Source organism: Lissotriton vulgaris, chromosome 9 (assembly GCF_964263255.1).
Source record: "Lissotriton vulgaris chromosome 9, aLisVul1.2, whole genome shotgun sequence".
NCBI lineage: Eukaryota > Metazoa > Chordata > Amphibia > Caudata > Salamandridae > Lissotriton > Lissotriton vulgaris.
Genome location: NC_141697.1, coordinates 87,082,533 through 87,100,062, shown reverse-complemented (window position 1 = coordinate 87,100,062; position 17,530 = coordinate 87,082,533).

Here is a 17,530-nt window from a genome sequence, read left to right as displayed (position 1 = left end):
ACCTGAGTAATTGTTAGTGGCTAGATTTATGGAAATGTAAATGTAAATGTACATGTATTTATATAGCGCAAATCGCCCACATCGCAGGCATCTATGCGCTTGCTTAGGGAACCCGTCCTGGTATTCCCCTGTGAGATATCCCGGCAGGATATCCACAAGGTGAAAGCCAGGCATCCCGCCGCGAGGGGCCGTTGTGGAGATTAAGCAAGCTATTGCCCAGAGTCGCAGAGTGTGAACCCGTGAGTCGAGTAGGCACCGGAGCGAGAATTATCGAGTCCATGGAATTATTGAGCCCAACCCCCGTCGGGGCGGGGAATTGAACCCTGGTCCAGGGCCGATCTCAGCTTCCGGGTCTGCCGCGTCTAACCCCTGAACCAAAGCATTCCTCACATCCCTTTTTGTGTGTTGGACATTAAATTGGCATAAGGCGGTATTCATTACAAAATGTTCCAAAAGGTTCAAGACAGGCCTCCTGTAATTCTTTCCAAATACATAAAACTTTGCATGATTGTTACACTGTCATAACCCACTTCAAGTCCAGTTTCCTGTCTGCATCTCGTTACAGTGCACTTCAAGAGCCCAGCACTCAAATTAACCAGACATTCAGCACAAGTCAACAGCTAGCTGACACACAGGGACGTCCCATGTGCCACAGCTTCCAAGATCCAACATGTCCGCCAGCAGGCAAACAAGTTTTCAAGCAGACCTAGAGCACACACCAGAGATTCTGCAATTCATTTAACAAGACGTTTCCAACAGAATAATTCACGTCAGTATCTAGGAAGCTTCTCAGATTCTCAAATATTTACTGCACATGGACGGGGGAAGTAGCAAGGTAATGTTTGTCAAAATCTTGGACAGTAAACATGTAGTATGCAGGGTCTTGTAAACACAAATACTCTTTCTTATTGGATCAGGAAAACAAATCAACATCAACATAATTGTCCATCAAAAACACACCCTATCAGAATGACACCATCAGGATTTTCCTTCTAGCCTCCCAAATCCCAGAAAGACATACGGCCCTGACCCCCTCTCTGACCCACCGCCCCTCCTCTCAGAAGTTTCCGATATGGCTCCAGACTTGTCATCCCACTCCACCCAACCCTCACCGACACTCCGGAAACCCCACAGCGCGAATTCATTCACAATTAGCTTTCCCCACAACCTCTCCCCTAAAGCGAGACGAAATCTCAAGCAGAAACGGATTAGACAACACATAGTAACTCTACTTAAGGACACATACCACTGCCCCTACAAAGGGCAGTTTAAGATGGATTTGATCTTTCACACGGAAAGACCAGAGGAATGGATCACCTCCCTCGGAACACAACTCCACATCTCCAAAACCACTACCACCTCACATAGCTGCAAACGTACTTCTTCCCTCCCTAACCGTTAACCAGGGGGGGGGAGCACATCTATGACCATCTACACTAACGGCACTGTCCTGATTCAGGCAAACAACGAAAATCTAGAAGCCTTCGACTCCCTCTTCCCTACACTCTGCGCCGCTCTTCCGCGCGCCCTTAGTTCCTTCCTGGCACAGCACCCACCAACAGCCAACCGTCACCGCCAGGGTCCTCAAACTGCCCCTGCCTTTTCCCACGCCTCCTCTTACCGACACCCCAGAGACTCCCTCTTCCCTACACTGCCGGTCGCTCTTCCGCGCACCCGTAGTTCCTTCCCGGCATAGCACCCATCAACAGTTAACCATCCTCAAACTGCCCCTGCCTTGTCCCACGCTTCCTCTTTCCGACACCCCAGAGACACCTCCCACCCCAGAGACACCGCCTACTCCAGCGCCTCCACAGAGATTGTCTGCCAAATCTCAAAAGGTCAACAAGCCCATCCTCCTAATTTGATCCACCCTCCTCTTCTCCTCAAACCCGCTTGACCGCCTTCGTCCCCCAATAACACTAGAACTCATCTAGACCTTAGAAGGTTGATCTCACGCTATGGCGCAATGCACCCTCCTCCTGGGGTTCAAAAAGGTAACAACATGCCCTACACCAGTAACAATAGATATCTCAGCTTAAACACGACTGTCACTGCTCCGACCAACCAGCTCCTTGATGACCTCACCCCCTTACACAGTTCCATGATGCAGCGTATCGCTTCACTAGAACTCCAACTTCAAACCAACTCCCGGGGCCTGAATGAAATCCTCACCAATCTCCACAAGGCCCGAAGACCCCAACAATACCCCTCCAGGTCTCCCCCTACATACGACTCCCTTATCCACCAGCGCCTCACTAGACCCGCTGCTTCACCCGTGACACAAGTACAGAGACCCTCTAGAAGGGAGACGGAAGACCTGCCACAAAAAATCCTAAGAAACCCAGACTGCGGCACTAGAGCTCAAACTCACTCCAATACCGATACCGAGCCCATCTCCTCTAGACGTATGAGGTTTGAAGCAGCTATGTCTGACAAAGAAGCAGCCGACTTAGCTTCCTCGTATGACACATTCACCTTTGACTCCCCTAAATTCAAAATCCAAGTGATCACGGGTTTCAGAAGAGACCCTCCGTGCCCTAAACACACCAGAACACCGTTCCTAACAGCTCTGCCCAGAGCTCCTAAGGAAACGATCCCTAGCACTAAAGAGATTTCCACCAACTGCATGCTCATCAACTGTAGATCGGCATCAATGCATGCAACGGAACTAGCAGAAGCTATTCTCTCGCAGGACATTGACATTGCATTCATCACAGAGACCTGGCTCAAGGAGCACTCCTCACCGTGCCTAGACATGCTTGTCCCCCCAGGTTTTTCCATTATCAACAAAAACAGAAAAGACCAACGAGGGGGTGGAGTTGCCATCATCCATAAAGATAACATCTCCATCATGGAAATAGACTTGTGCTTATACAAGACCTTTGAATACCTGACCGCAAACATTAAGACCAAAGATAAGGGATCAATGCTCTGTCACCTTCTGTACCACCCACCGGGCAACACCTGAGCCTTTGGGGAACAACTATCAGACCTAATTACTCAGTGTGCTCTTGGAGACTCCAACTCCTTAATTCTTGGTGATCTTAACCTGCGATGGAATGAAACACATAATCCGCAAATCCAAACGCTATCCAATCTTCTCGATGACCATAAACTTACACAACACTGCACAGAGGAGACGCATTACAAAGGAGCCCCCCTAGATGCCATTATCGCCAAACAAGACGCAATCTTGATCGAACACGTTCTCCCCGTGAACTGGTCCGATCACCACATGATCCTATTCCATATCAACCAACATATTCTCCCTCAACCACCGCTGCAAGACCCCCCCAAGTGGGTCAGAAACCTCGCTCAGATTCCCATGGAAGTCCTCGAAGAAAGGATAAGCGCACTCCTGCCCTGCCCCAATGACCACCTCTCCACTACCGATCTCACTACTCGGTACAACTCGAACCTGGAGACTATGCTGGACCAACTCGCTCCCCAAAAACTGAAAAAAACACAAAGCCATTCCGTCCAGGTCTTGGTTCAACATGAACTCTAATACCAAAAGGCGAAACCTAAGAGCCATGGAAAGAAGCTGGAGGAAGAACCCCTGTTCCTCTCTCCGCGAAGAACTCAAAACAGCCCGCAGGGAATACAACAATCACATCAAAAACAAAACATCTGCTTTTTTTATTCTGCGCTGGATAGCGCAAAAAATAGACCCAGAGAACTCTACAGCATCATTAGAAAACAAACCTCCATGCCGGTGGCCTCCCTAATTCAGGCATCCAACAAACTTTGTGACAACTTTGCCCACTTCTTTAATGACAAGATCACGAAGATCGAACTCTCTCTGGACATCATCAACACCCAACCCACCAAGAGCACCATGCCCGGGACGTTCGCTGTCTCTCCTGGCTCCACTTCCAATTCCTGGCTAAGTTTCCGCCCCATCCAAGATCATGAGATAGTCACACTGATCTCCACTTCCAAACTCTCTTCCCATGTCCTTGACCTCATCCCACCCCTGCTAACCAAAAAACGGAATCTCTCCCTAGCACCGCTTTGGTGCACAATAATAAACAGCTCCATGGAAAATGGAGTCGCTCCAGACTGCCTTAGAGTAAGTCAAGTCACACCCTTGCTGAAAAAATCAGGCCTTGACACGTCAGATCTGAATAACTTTAGACCGGTCTCTAATCTTCCCCTTCTATCCAAAATTCTAGAGAAATGCGTTCTCCAACAGCTTACCCAACACCTGGATAACATCAATTTCTTGGACTCCCACCAATCTGGCTTCTGAAAAGGATGCAGCACTGAAACCGCGATCCTCAGCATCATAGACGATATTCACCACTCACTAGATTCTGATCAATGCTGCCTCCTCATTCTCCTCAACCTATCGGCAGCATTTGACACAGTAGACCATAAAATCCTCATCAGGGCTCTCCTAGAAAGAGCCGGTCTTGGTGAAGTGGTCCTCCAATGGTTCTCCTCATTCCTGCACAATCGCACTCAAAAAATAAAAATCAAAAACTTTACTTCTGACTCTCACACTATCAACAAAGGAGTCCCTCAAGGCTCAGTACTCTCCCCGCAACTCTTTAACATCTACATGGAGCCCCTCACCAAACTACTCGGAGCAGCCAACATCCGCTTCCATCACTATGCAGACAATACTCAGATGTATCTGGAAACCTCCTCCCTCAGTGACATTCAAAGACTCAATGACGTACTGAATGATGTCTCACACTGGCTGTCCTTGAATCATCTTAAACTAAACCCCGATAAAACCGAGATTCTTCTCATCTCGAACAAAGAGGAGAACCCTCAAATTGCGGAATGGCTCAAAGCCGTAGATGCGCTGAACGGGAATCTCACTCTTGCTGACTCTGTCAAATCACTCGGTATCACTCTAGACCAGAAACGAAACATTTCCAGACACATCAAGAATTCGGCTAAGAGCGCCTTCCTTAACCTCAGACTTTTGAACAAAATAAAACCCTTCATCCCGCCTGGTGATCTCAAACAGGCCACCCAAACCCGGGTCCTGTCAAGGCTGGACTACGGGAACACAGTCCTCTCAGGAATTGCAAAGTCACACCTAGCTCCCATCAAAACAACTCTGAATTCGGCAGCCAGAATGGTCACCGGAATCAAGAATTTTGACCACATCTCTCCGGCTCTCAGTGCATTTAAGTGGCTCCCAGTTGAAATGAGGATCAGCTTCAGAATAGCGTGCCTCACTCATAAAGTACTACATACCGGTAAACCCGAATACCTGGCGGCCAAACTCAAAAAAGCCGGTCAGGTCAGGAACCTTAAAAGCTCCAACTCCCTCCTTTTCATCCCACCAAAAACTAAAAAAACAAAAACTGCAAATCGTTCCTTCGCCGGAAGCGCGCCTAAAATCTGGAACTCCATTCCCCTCACATCAGAACCATCCCATCCTTTGTAAAATTCAAAAGCCAACTCAAAATTCTGTTCCTCAACCGTGCCCCAGGGAACCGATAGGAGCTCTCAGAGTGAAGGCACAGACTTTTTTCCGCTCCTGCACCATCTCTGGGAGAATACGAAACAGATGTTTCCTCGAATACAAAGCCGATACCTCAACATCATCATGCATTTTTGTCACTTTCTTGTATTTTCTTGTTATCTTCTCAATGTATCCTCTGTAAAGCGCTCCGATACCCTCGGGTCAGGCTAGCGCTACATAAAACTACTAAATAATAATAATAATAATAATAATAATCTGTAAAAAATTGAATTTGATGGACTATTTCTCACTTTTCCTGTCTTCTGTTTTTGTTTTGTGGCTACTGATGGAATTTTGCACCAAGCACATATGGACTAGGTAATTTGTGTCCATATCACTCCCAAAAAGTAATTCCTCCTGACATGTATTAAAAAACGAACAATATAAAGAACACAAAAATCAGTGCAAAAATCATTCCAGTCACTGCCACCAGGTCAGAGAAAAATATTTGCCATAATTCAATATGTTTAGAAAAATTAACTGACAGACAACGTCTTTGGCAAGCTAGACAACAAAGATAGATTATTTAAATAATAAAACAATTCAGCTGTATAATCCCAAAACTTCAACATGCCCGCATCACAAATACAATGAATCTACAATATCATAGTGATTAATTTAAAATACAATTGCCTGTGCTAGGCACATGGCCTGGCTCAGGGTGCGCTAGTTCTACAGGAGAGTTGCACAGGAGGTGCAGAGGCATGTCATTATAAACAGAGAATGGGAGGACCAAGTCCCTATGACAAGGTCCATCCATCACAGAAGTCCAAATTTAGAGTCTCCAAAAACTGGATATATTTGACCACAACAGTTTTTTAAAAAGTGATAGACATCCCCTGAACCCTTGCCTCCTCCACTCCACGTCTTGCTGTCCGTTCCCTGTCTTCTCCTTCAATGAGCGCCCCATTAATGCCTTTATACCCTCCTCCTAGCCCCATGTCTCCTGACCCATGGAGATTCTGTATCTTTTAATAACCCTCCTTCCTCCCAATCTTGTGCTTATCTTTTGAACCTAATAGTAATTCTATTCTTACTAAAAAGTCACCCAAACAAGTTAGCCTGGGGAGAGGATGTAGCCTTACGGCTAGAGCGGTCGACCTCGAAGCTGGGGAACCGAGTTCGAGTCTCCGCAAGGGCACTCAACATCCTGTAATTCTGGGCAAATCACTCAATCTCCCCGTGCCTATCAACAATGAATGTGTCCATCTATAACAAAACTGGTGCTATGTAAAGCGCTCTGATACCCGATGTTTTGGGTCTAGTTCGCGGTATATAAAACTCTAAAAATAAACATGGCAGCATCATGACTGGGAGTAAAGTCATACACACCTAAGGGAGTCATTTTGGCACATCATCTTCTCAGCACATGTGCATAATGACTGCCACAGTGAGAGTAAAGGACCCTTTCCCTATAGAATCTCTTTTGCCTCTGTAGGTATTCAACAACCACTTTGTCTTCACCAATCAGATGTAAAGGGAAGGGGCGGCCTTAGGCATGTGCAAGCTGTGCACCTGCACAGGGCCACCAAACCCCTGGGGCCACCAGGCCAATATATATTCTTAATATAGTAATCCTCTGAGGATGGATACATATTTGCGTGGCGGCCCCGGGCAGGGATTTGGCGGCCTCCGGCTCTGTTTCACTTCTGAACACCCTGACCCCCCCTCTTCACTGGCTTCCGCGCTCCACCCCGCCCCCCTCTTCCAGGGCCCCCTACCTAAGCTCCCTGCCGAGGGCCGCCATGAGCCTAGAGCCGCCCCTGTAAAGGGCTACGGTTTTCCTTTCTCTGAAGTGGGCCTTCTTGCCTGACCTGGCTAGCTGCAAGCTGCAGTAACATGGGCCACCTGCTAATTCCTCAGCATCCGACCAGGGGCCATATATGATATATATTGTGCCATGGGGACCCATAGTGCAGTGAACCTGCTTTGTGCACGCCTGGTTGCACAATGGACTTACAGAAGGGGCTGCAGACGCTTCTGGGTCCCCTTCGGATGTACTGATAGTGCTGGCACACATGTAAGCCCAGCCCCGTCATGAGAGGACGTCCCCCCATTTGCATGAGGGCGGGCTCCTGGCAAATGAGGTGATCACTTTGCCTTTACGTCCGCAGTGTATTATGGATGTGGGCGCAGACACAAACATGCCCATGAGAGGCACCTCCTAAAGACAACCCTCTGGAGGGGAGGAATGGTGTCCCAGACATCTTCTGCAGACGGATCCAGTCACTCACTGCCCCAGCCTGCAAGGGGTTCCCTCTCCTCTCTTTAAAGTGCAGACATCATGGTGCCTGAACTATGAAACAGGAGCGGTTTTGAAGTAGCTGATCCACATTTCGCAAAAATGCACTGCCCCCAGGGCAGCACACATTGGCAGCTGCTCTGTGGGCAGTCCATTCTTTGTAATAGGGCGTTCCGCCCCTGTGTGCGCACCTGATGCACCTTGGCGCAAGAAGGTGAAGTACACCATATGCATAATACTGCCCCAGAAGCGTCTCCACCCCTATACGAGTAATTTATCAGATGGCCGAATGCTTGGGACCAGAAGGTTGAATGCTGCATTGATCGTACCTGTTTTTAATGTATAGCCAACAAGAGAGGTTTTTAATGTGTCGTTTTAGGCTCAATTTGTTACCTAATATTTTAGCTTATCCGCCTGGTTTTACTTTAACAATTGAGCAGCAGGGTGCCTGCGGCTGCGACAATAGGTCTCCGCAGGACACCCTTCATTTTGTATTATTATGCCCTTTTTATAAAACTCCTCGTAGAAGATTTCTTGTGAATATTTTAAAGGAGTCAAAAATCTTTCATGCAAAAACTGCTTTATTATTTTTGCAAAGAGCAACTGACACGTGTACTCTGTGTTCTATAATGACTTTTTAAAAAATTGCTGTCAAATTAAGAAATACTAGGGGATGATGTAGGATGAAATGAATTAAGTGACCTCTCCCTCTCAATTATTTTTAATAATAATATTTATTTTAAATTTGTTTTTAACATTGTAAAGTTCAGTACAATAATGTCAAATGTTAATTGTTGATTTGTAATGTGTTGTGTATTTTTATGATGGTTTTTAACCACCGAAATAAAGATTAACTGAACTGAACTGAATTTATCAGATGGCCGAATGCTTGGGACTAGAAGGTTGAATGCTGCATTTGATCGGTGACCATGCTTTTGCACCTGCTGGTGCCAACTCCCACTTCCTCCCCAAAAGATATAAGCAAAAACTAAAATAGAAAACAAAATATGGGTAAAGCAGGTTACCCTTTAAGATACTGTAAACATCAAAGGCGTGCAGAAACATCAGCCTGGACCCTGTCATGGTATCCCCTCCCACCAAACCTCTCACCCAGGTTAAAATGTTAGCTTTTTCCTTCGAAGAGCCTTCAGTCCAATAGATCAGGTACAAATAAGTAGCGACACTATCACATGCAAATGATACCAGACTACAATATGTCCATCACTTCCTGCAAAGAAACAAAAAAAGCAATTACTTGAATAACCCAGGGGTGTACAATACCCGGCAAACAGGAACGGGAGCCAAGAAGACAAGCATTGGCAGATTGATAATGCCAATATGTCTCCCTTTTGGGGCCTACTGGTGTTTTCTAGTAGTTGTTATCCATGCAATACAACATCCCAATGTGTGCAGCATGGCTAACGAGAAACACAACTACAAAAAAAGCACTATGACATGGAAGTTGAGCCATTTTGTAGGAATATGTACTATGCATGCCTACAAAATGATGCAAGTTTTTTTTTAAATGTACTATTTGGAAAGGTAAAAAAAAAAATAGTGCTGGTGGGGTGAGCAAACTGGTGGGCTGGAGTGAGGGAGAAGCAACAAGGATGGAGCAGGTGGGGCAAGCAAAGCTGGAGGGGGATAGAAGCAGCATGGAGGGCAGGATGGGAAGAAAAAGCAGGGGGCATGAGAGCAGGAGAGTGACGGTGGGGTGTGTAAGGCGTGTGTAGGCAGGGGAAGCAACACAGAGGGCAAGAGTGAGGAGAAGCAACAGGAGAGAGCAACGTTGAGCATGTGGGAGAAGCACATGGGCAAGACAGGAACAGAGGGGAAGCATACAAGGGTGAGCGCAACACGTGAGAGGGGGAATCACACTAGTGACAGACAGCATCACACAGAATGCGGGGAGGGGAGAGGAAGAACTGGGAAATACATACAATCTCATGAAGTGTTTGACACAAACAAAAAAAAAGTAGTGCTTGAAAAACAAGGAATGGAAGGACAGAAGCCAGCCAATGAAAAGAGATGAGTAAAGAGGCTATGCTTTATGGGCAGGCCAAGCACTTGACTGACAAGCTGGGACACCAATAAGAAGCAGAAAAAAGAGTGAAAAGAAAGCCAGCCAATGGTAAGCAAAAGGTTGGCTTCAAGCCCTTTTATGTACATGGTAAGCCCACAATGTCTTTCACAACCAGACAGCTGTGCTGTCTGATAGGCTCGGTTTAAAGAAAAGGGGTCTTTAAAAAAGAGATTTTAAAGGGAAAGTGCAATGCTAAATGGAAAAGGGCCGATTTTAGTAAATGACAACAAAGATAAACATTTCCAAACCCAACAGCCTTTAACAGTAAAGAGCTGGCCTACAAGCTTTTCCAATGCTTTTTTCCTGGTGCTACTGCACACTTTCTTTTTGTTTTATTTTCAGTTTCCTGCTCTGATATTGCCGTTGCACATGTTGGAACACAGAAAAAAAAGCCACAATGTCCGCACATATACATTGTGACACATGCATGTGCCCACATGCCTGCAACCTTGGAACTATGAAAATACAGATGAGTGTTATTTACATTGACGCATTGTGACACACTGGCATCCATTTAGCTTTTTTTTGTTTTTGTTTACTGTTCCCAGCTGGCCGATGGCAATGTTACAATTCTAAAATAAACAAGCATTTGCAATGCAATAGGTCTCCATTCACACGAGTTTGAGCTATTGCCATTGTAAATGAGTGCCTTTTATTTATGTTTTGGGTTTTAAAACATAAATAAAAGGTATTGTCATTTACAATACTAACAACTTAAACTCTTGCAAATGCAAGATCTATTGCATTGCAATAAAGGGCCTTCTCGACCGCTTGTTGGATTGAAAATATCAAGGAAGAGACCGGCCTACGCCGGCTTCAAAGTAGTGATAAATAGTGCAGTGAAGAAGACGTGTAACTGTTGTAAATTACACAGACACAATGTGTGAAGTGAGAGTTACATATGATCCGAGCTATAAACACTAACAAAGCGCTCCAACACCTTTCGCTCTGTGATTACATGGTCATGGTCAGGAGGAAGAGTGGGAGGGGGGCTATTTCCTGCCCTCTCCGCGATTTGAGTGTGCAGTGTGGCATTGCGTAATGTCATTGCTATCTTTGGCCTAATAAAAACACTCCAGCTGTAGTAGGGCCCTGGCTTCACCTCCTGGTGCAGGGTGGGCTGTGATTTCGGCAGGCATGGATGGAGGTAGGGATGTCCTCGGCTGCAGCTCCAGCCTCGTACAGTGCACTTTCTATTACTAGTGAGTGAGAGGCGCTGAGGTGGTGGTATTGGTGGTAGTGGTATTGGTGGTGGTGGTATCAGTGATTGTATAGGTGGTGCTGGTATTGGTGGTATTGATGATGGTAGTATTGGTGGTGGTGGCCGTATTGGTGGTGGTGGTGGTGGTCTTGATGGTGGGGGTATTGGTGGCAGTATTGGTACTGGAGGTGGTGGTATTGGCATTGGTGGGGGTATTGGTGGTGATGGTACTGGTATTGGTGGTATTGTGGTAGTGGTATTTGTGGTGGCATTGGTGGTGGTATGTGTGGTGGTAATGGTATTGTATTGGAGGTGGTATTGGTATTGGTGGTGGTGGTATTGGTGGTATTGGTGGTGGTGGTGGTATTGCTGGTGGTGGTGATATTGGTAGTGGTATTGGTGGTATTAGTGATGGTATTGGTGGTGGTGGTGGGGGCATTGATGGTGGTATTGGTATTGATTGTGGTATTGGTATTGATGGTGGTATTGGTGGTGGTGGTATTGGTGGTGGGGTGGTATTGGTGCTGGTGGTGGTGGTGGTATTGGTGGTGGTGATATTGGTGGTGGTTGTGGTGTTGGTGGTATTGGTGGTGGTGGTGGTATTGGTATTGGTGGTGGTATTGGTATTGGTGGTGGTGGTATTGGTGGTTGTGGTATTAGTGGTGGTGGTATTGGTGGTGGTGGTATTGGTGGTGGTGGTATTGGTGGTGGTATTGGTGATAGTATTAGCGGTGGTATTGATGGTGGTATTAGGGGTAGTATGGTGGTGGTGGTGGTAGTATTGGTGGTGGTGATATTTGGTGGTGGTAGTATTGGTGTTGGTAATGGTGGTGGTATTGGTATTGATGGTGGTATTGGTGGTGGTGGTATTGGCGTTGTTGTTAATAAAACAGGCTTTTCAAAACAGATGATATGTAACACAGATGTGCTGTTGTCAGATTCAAGATTTCAAGCACCAGGATACACGATTGGTTATAGATGGAGCAGGGAGGCCGAACAAACTTTTAACGATTGGTAAAATCTTTGCCGGAATACTGGAGGACAACCCCTGTATACTATATGCCGTTGTTATAGACAGAGTCCGGATTGTGGCTGCGGCTTTAGACTCCCTTGCCTGTTTTTAAATATGAATCAACTTTGAAACTCAAACTGAGTATCGGTGGCTCCACTATACATTAAGGAATCTTCATAGTTACGACCTGAGGACACCGACATAGAAGTGACTATCAGTACCCATATATTTCCAGTTGGGATCTGATGAATTAAAGAACTGAAAACAATACAAAGTTTCTGTCCCGTACCACTTGAAAAATTTTCGTTTGAGAATTGTCCTGAAGAAGGTGTTTTTACTCTAAAAAAAACGAAACACTGCGTCGACAACTACTTTCTCAAATGTTATGATTTCACAAGAAATGTGATTTTAATATGTGATTTTATTCATTGTGTCTCATCATTTGGATATATAGAACTCTTTTTCTATACTGTACTGAATAAAATGAAGAAGGTGTTTTAAGAGACAGTTATATCTTTGTTGTTACTCTTTTGCAATATGTGTTTGTTTACAGTGGTATATTTAATAGTGTGGCACTAGCATCTTTTTCTGAACTTCTACACTTGTGTTTAGCTTGATTCTATAGCCTCTTCTTTTTGACTGGGACCCTTTTTTATTTTGGTGTTGTCAGATTCAGCCCATTAGCACATGATTATGTGCTACCTGAAATTCACATGACTTAATTTGCTAATCATTTCTAAATCCATTTTACTGGGGGGTGAAGGGGAGAGGGGGGCTGAAACAGACACAAGTAATGCAGGGTTAAAGTGATTGAAAGCGGGCGACTGTGTTACGGGTGCGGCCTTGATGCTTAAAAAGCACACAAGCTGTTTCAGCTGAAACAGCACATGTTCGGCCTGCAGTAAGAGAAACTCAATAAAGTAAATAGTGCTTATAGACTAAATAACAGGTTCAGTGTAACAACTGAAGTAAAGGGGCCAGTAGCCATGGGAGGGTACAAATGAACAAACAAACAGAGAAGAGAGGGTCAAAGGGATGCAAAGTTTTAAGACCCTTGCCTGGTTCAAATCCCCAGATACACTATATAAACAACAAGAGGAACCAGGGAGTCTAGAGGCCAGCTAGTCTGGCCGGGCTGCTCATACAGACTATCAAGTCAAAAAGGTACCCAGGTTACCACAGGACAGCCTCTCAAAAGGGGACAACTACTGGTTAGTGAACAACACAGAATACTGAACAGACACCAAATAAATTCAAAAACTGATTGACAAAATCCAAACCATCAGGTAGTGGATTCCCATCAAAAAGACTTGGTGATCAGTCATATCATCTGGCCATCCAAAGTGTGAATAAGCTCGTCTGCTGATCATAGGACTAAAGGCCACACAACTGGTAGATGGGATTGGATTTGGTCCACAGTTACCTATAACCCGCCATCTGATAGCTGATGTTTGATGGATATAAAGCAAAAAATCAGTGCAACAAAAGCCAAAAGTGGTGAGTTAAAATAGCGTGATGTGCCCTCCATACACAAACTTTTATTCCTTAGCCGAACAACATCCCCTAATTAAAAACAGAACAGTACAGAAGAGACAGTATCAGCAAATATCTGTCCGAAGAAGGGCCAACATGTTTCTGCCTAATGGACTATCAATCTCTCGGCTTTCATCAGGGCCTCTGTTCTTATAATTGTTGCAACTGCTATTGAATAGACACTGTGACCAAATCAAACAACATGACAAACATTAAATAATAAGGGTTGGAAACGATACAACCTGTACCAACCGTGATATACTAATCCTCCATGTCATTAGAAAATATGGATCCGTTAAGACAGGGAAAAGGACCTCACCTCACTCTCAGGAGTGAGCTTGAGGTACCGACGGAGTTAGCGGGGCCTCGCAGACATGAGCATGGTCCAGGTGAGGCGAGGTCCTTTCCCCTGTCATAACGGATCCATATTTATATACTAATGTAGTATAGACATGTAACGTTAGGCTGAGAAACAGTATGATATTTAAGTTCCTAAGACAGCCAAGAGTCACTTGAAAGACCTATAACAGAGGAAGAGATAAAACTACATATGGCCAAGATCAAAAACAAAAAGGCAGCGGGGACAGATGCAATTCCAGGGGAAGTCTATAAGATCCTTGATGAGGTAATTACATCTAGACTTCTTGAGTTATTTAATTACATCTACATTGGGGTGGGGGAAATACCCCCGTCTTGGAAGAAAGCAACAATTGTTCTTATATTAAAACCAGGTAAGAGCCCACTGAAGACAGACTCCAATAGACCAATCTCCCTGCTAAACGCAGATTATAAGATCTTCACCGGCATTTTGGCAGGGAGATTGGTCAAGGTGATACCACAGGTAATAGGGGATGAGCAGAAGCGGTTTACGCCGGGTAGGTTTATACAAGAACAGACACTACAACTAATAGGTTGCATAGATTTAGCGGTAGCAAGGTCAGAACCGCTTGCAGTGGCAGCATATGACGCTGCTAAGGCGTTTGACCGCGTTAGCTGGATTTTCCTCTGGGAAACCCTTAAGGTTATGGGATTCGGTCCATTGTTTATACGATCATTAATAAATTGTTACGATGGCGCATCAGCTACTATTCTCCTGAATGGAAAATTAACACCTAGGTTCGAAATAAGGAGAGGCACCAGACAGGGGTGCCCTATTTCACCCCTATTATTTAATATCTACATAGAACCATTGGCGCAAATGCTTAGGCTAGACCCCCAAATAACCCCCTTCCGAGTTCAAGATCTTAATATTAAACTCGCTCTTTACGCGGATGACCTGCTAGTCTACACCAGCAACCCCGCTGAGGTCTTCCCAAAGGTCGAGCACTCCTTAAGCGAGTTTGGAAGATTCTCTGGCTATGAAGTCAATTCCCTTAAGACCGAGATAATGTGCTGGGGGTTGGAAGGTTGGGAAAGACAAGGGAGTCCTGGATTTAAATACTTGGAAATTATGATAGAGCAAGACTTGCTGAGCATCCCCCTGTCAAATTTAAATAGAATAACAAAGGAAATTGACCAACTTTTCCTTAGATGGAGAAACCTTCAACTTACAATATATGGACAAATAAATATAGTCAAGATGGTAATCTTACCTAAGCTAACATATCTCTTCAGCGCCATCCCTCTCGAATTCCCCTCTAAGCTTCTTGGGAAAATTCAGAGTAAGATCGGTAGTTTTATATGGGCCAATAAGTGCTCCAGACTATCCTGGAAGAAGCTTAAGAGGAGACTGCTTAAGGGGGGGCTTGCATTACCGGATATTTTTTGTTACTGCCTTTCTTCTCAGTTTAAAAACAGCCGTAGTCTTGCGTCCAGTCCTAGCGATAACAATTGGGGGAGGATATTGAAGGCTATGGCAACACATGAGGGGGGTGGAGATGGCTTTCTGTACAAATTTGGAGCTATAAGGTTCTTCAAGAAAGTCCGTCTAAAGGTGATTTGGGCGGCAATTCATTCATGGCAGAATTTGAAATCCAGGTGGGATATAAAATATTATTCAGACTTCGCCCCAATCTGGGACTCTCCTGGGCTTCCTGACTGTCTAAAGGATAGTTTGGCGATGCCGATTAAATCTGCTGGAATTGCCATATGGTCTGAATTAATTTCTGCTGAAGGGGTTCTTCCCTGGGAGGTCTTGAGAGCAAGGATTGGAGACTCTTTCTCACGATTTAAATATCTACAATTACGCTCATGGTATGTTGCAGAAAAGAACAATATGGGCGGAAATTGGGAAATAGAGTTTAAACTTCAAAACCCCACCACCCTGAAAAAGGAAGTCAGGATATGGTACAGGAGTCTACTAGATAGAGAAGACATCGAATGTTGTGCTGTGCTAGAAATGCATTTAAAAGCGCAGAGGCCTGAGACATGCTGAAGCCGTAGAGGCCTAACTATATTTTCTTTTGTTAGCTTTAGTCGAGAAAAAATTATTTTCTCCTTGGGGAAAGCTATCCTCAGTAAAATATGAAATTGTAACTTCGAATGGTTGCAGAGATGTTCCCATGTATTTCAGCTTGCAGGTGCAAGGCCACAAGGCTTGTTACGTAGAAGAGTCCATTGTTTAGGATTTAGGATAGTAGGCGCGGATGGAGGAAAAGCTGCCAAGGAATTTGGGAGTGCAACACATAGTGAGAAGGTGCCTGGGACCCAAGGACACGCCAACGGACGCTGCATGGAAAGGTGCCATGCTGGAAAACTCTGAAGATCTTAACCTGCCAGAGGGGCGTACCTCTGGGCGTGTCGACTGATTTTGGGATTTTGTATTAGGGACAGCACCCGAGGGTGGAGAGCAGATTTTGAGAGGGGATTGACAGAGCAGTATGTAGTAAGCTGTAGAGAGAGTGTCTTAGGAACTTAAATATGAGGTGTAGAAGGAACATCTTAGAATGAGCTCAATGATAGATTATCTGCTTAGCCAAAAGTGGGGGTACTTATTTGGAAGTCTTCACTGCTGACACCTTACTCTTGTCTGATGGGAATGTTATGTAGGGATGCCACTTTAGGGTAGTGTAGGGACAGACTAACCATTTCCTTTCCTTTTTAGGTTTTGACTAGCGAGCTGCGCACTGCGCAGCTGCAGGGAAAACCTTATGAGAAGAGTAGAGTGGCTTTGGTCCCCGCCTCTGTTTCCATTGGCTAGCTCCATAAATGGAGGCTAGCCATTGGAACAGACATCCGCTCGTCATCCTGAGAGCAGATTCGGGGGCGTTCCTGCAAATTTTAGGCTTTCCGCCCTTTTGAAATCGTCATGCGGCGGTGGGCGGTGTTTATTTTTTTGTCGCGTCCATGTTTATTTTGTTCATTTTGCGGCCGACCGCCGCCGGAGGAAGTCCAGGTGAGTGCCCGTTCCCGCCGATCATGTGTCGTTCCCGCCTCCCCCTCCTGCTGACAGTGTGCCGTTCCCGCTCCCGCTGACCGTGTGCCGTTCCCGCTACCACCCTCCCGTTGACCGTGTGCCGTTCCCGTCCCCCCTCCCGCTGTCTGTGCCTTTCCTGCCCCCCTATAGTCTTTGCCTCGGCGACCCTTTGTTCCCCCTGGCACGCCTGGCATTCTCAGGGCCCAGCCTGACTACCCACACGTCGAGATATTAAAGATGGATTTTCGGGCATTATGCACAGCATTGTGGCGGCCACAAAAAGCGCAGAGTGCACACACAGTTGAACCGGCTCCTGCCCTGACGCCTTCACGTCGAGAAGCTGAAAAGGTATGTTCGGAGCCCCGAGCGGCCGCAGGTTCATTTAAGAGAGAAATTAATAAAACTTAACAAAGAAAGAAAGTAAATCATTGTTTTTGCGCTTATGCAGTAGGAATATCCACAGAACGCGACCCTCGATTTATTACTTTTTTTGTGGTACTTATCCGAATTTTAAATAATCGCATTTGTTTACAATGTTGTTAAAGCTCTCGGAGAAGTGAGTTCAAGTTGAGCACATTTGGCGGCTGAGAAGGTATAGGCGTTCTTAAAGGCATGCAGA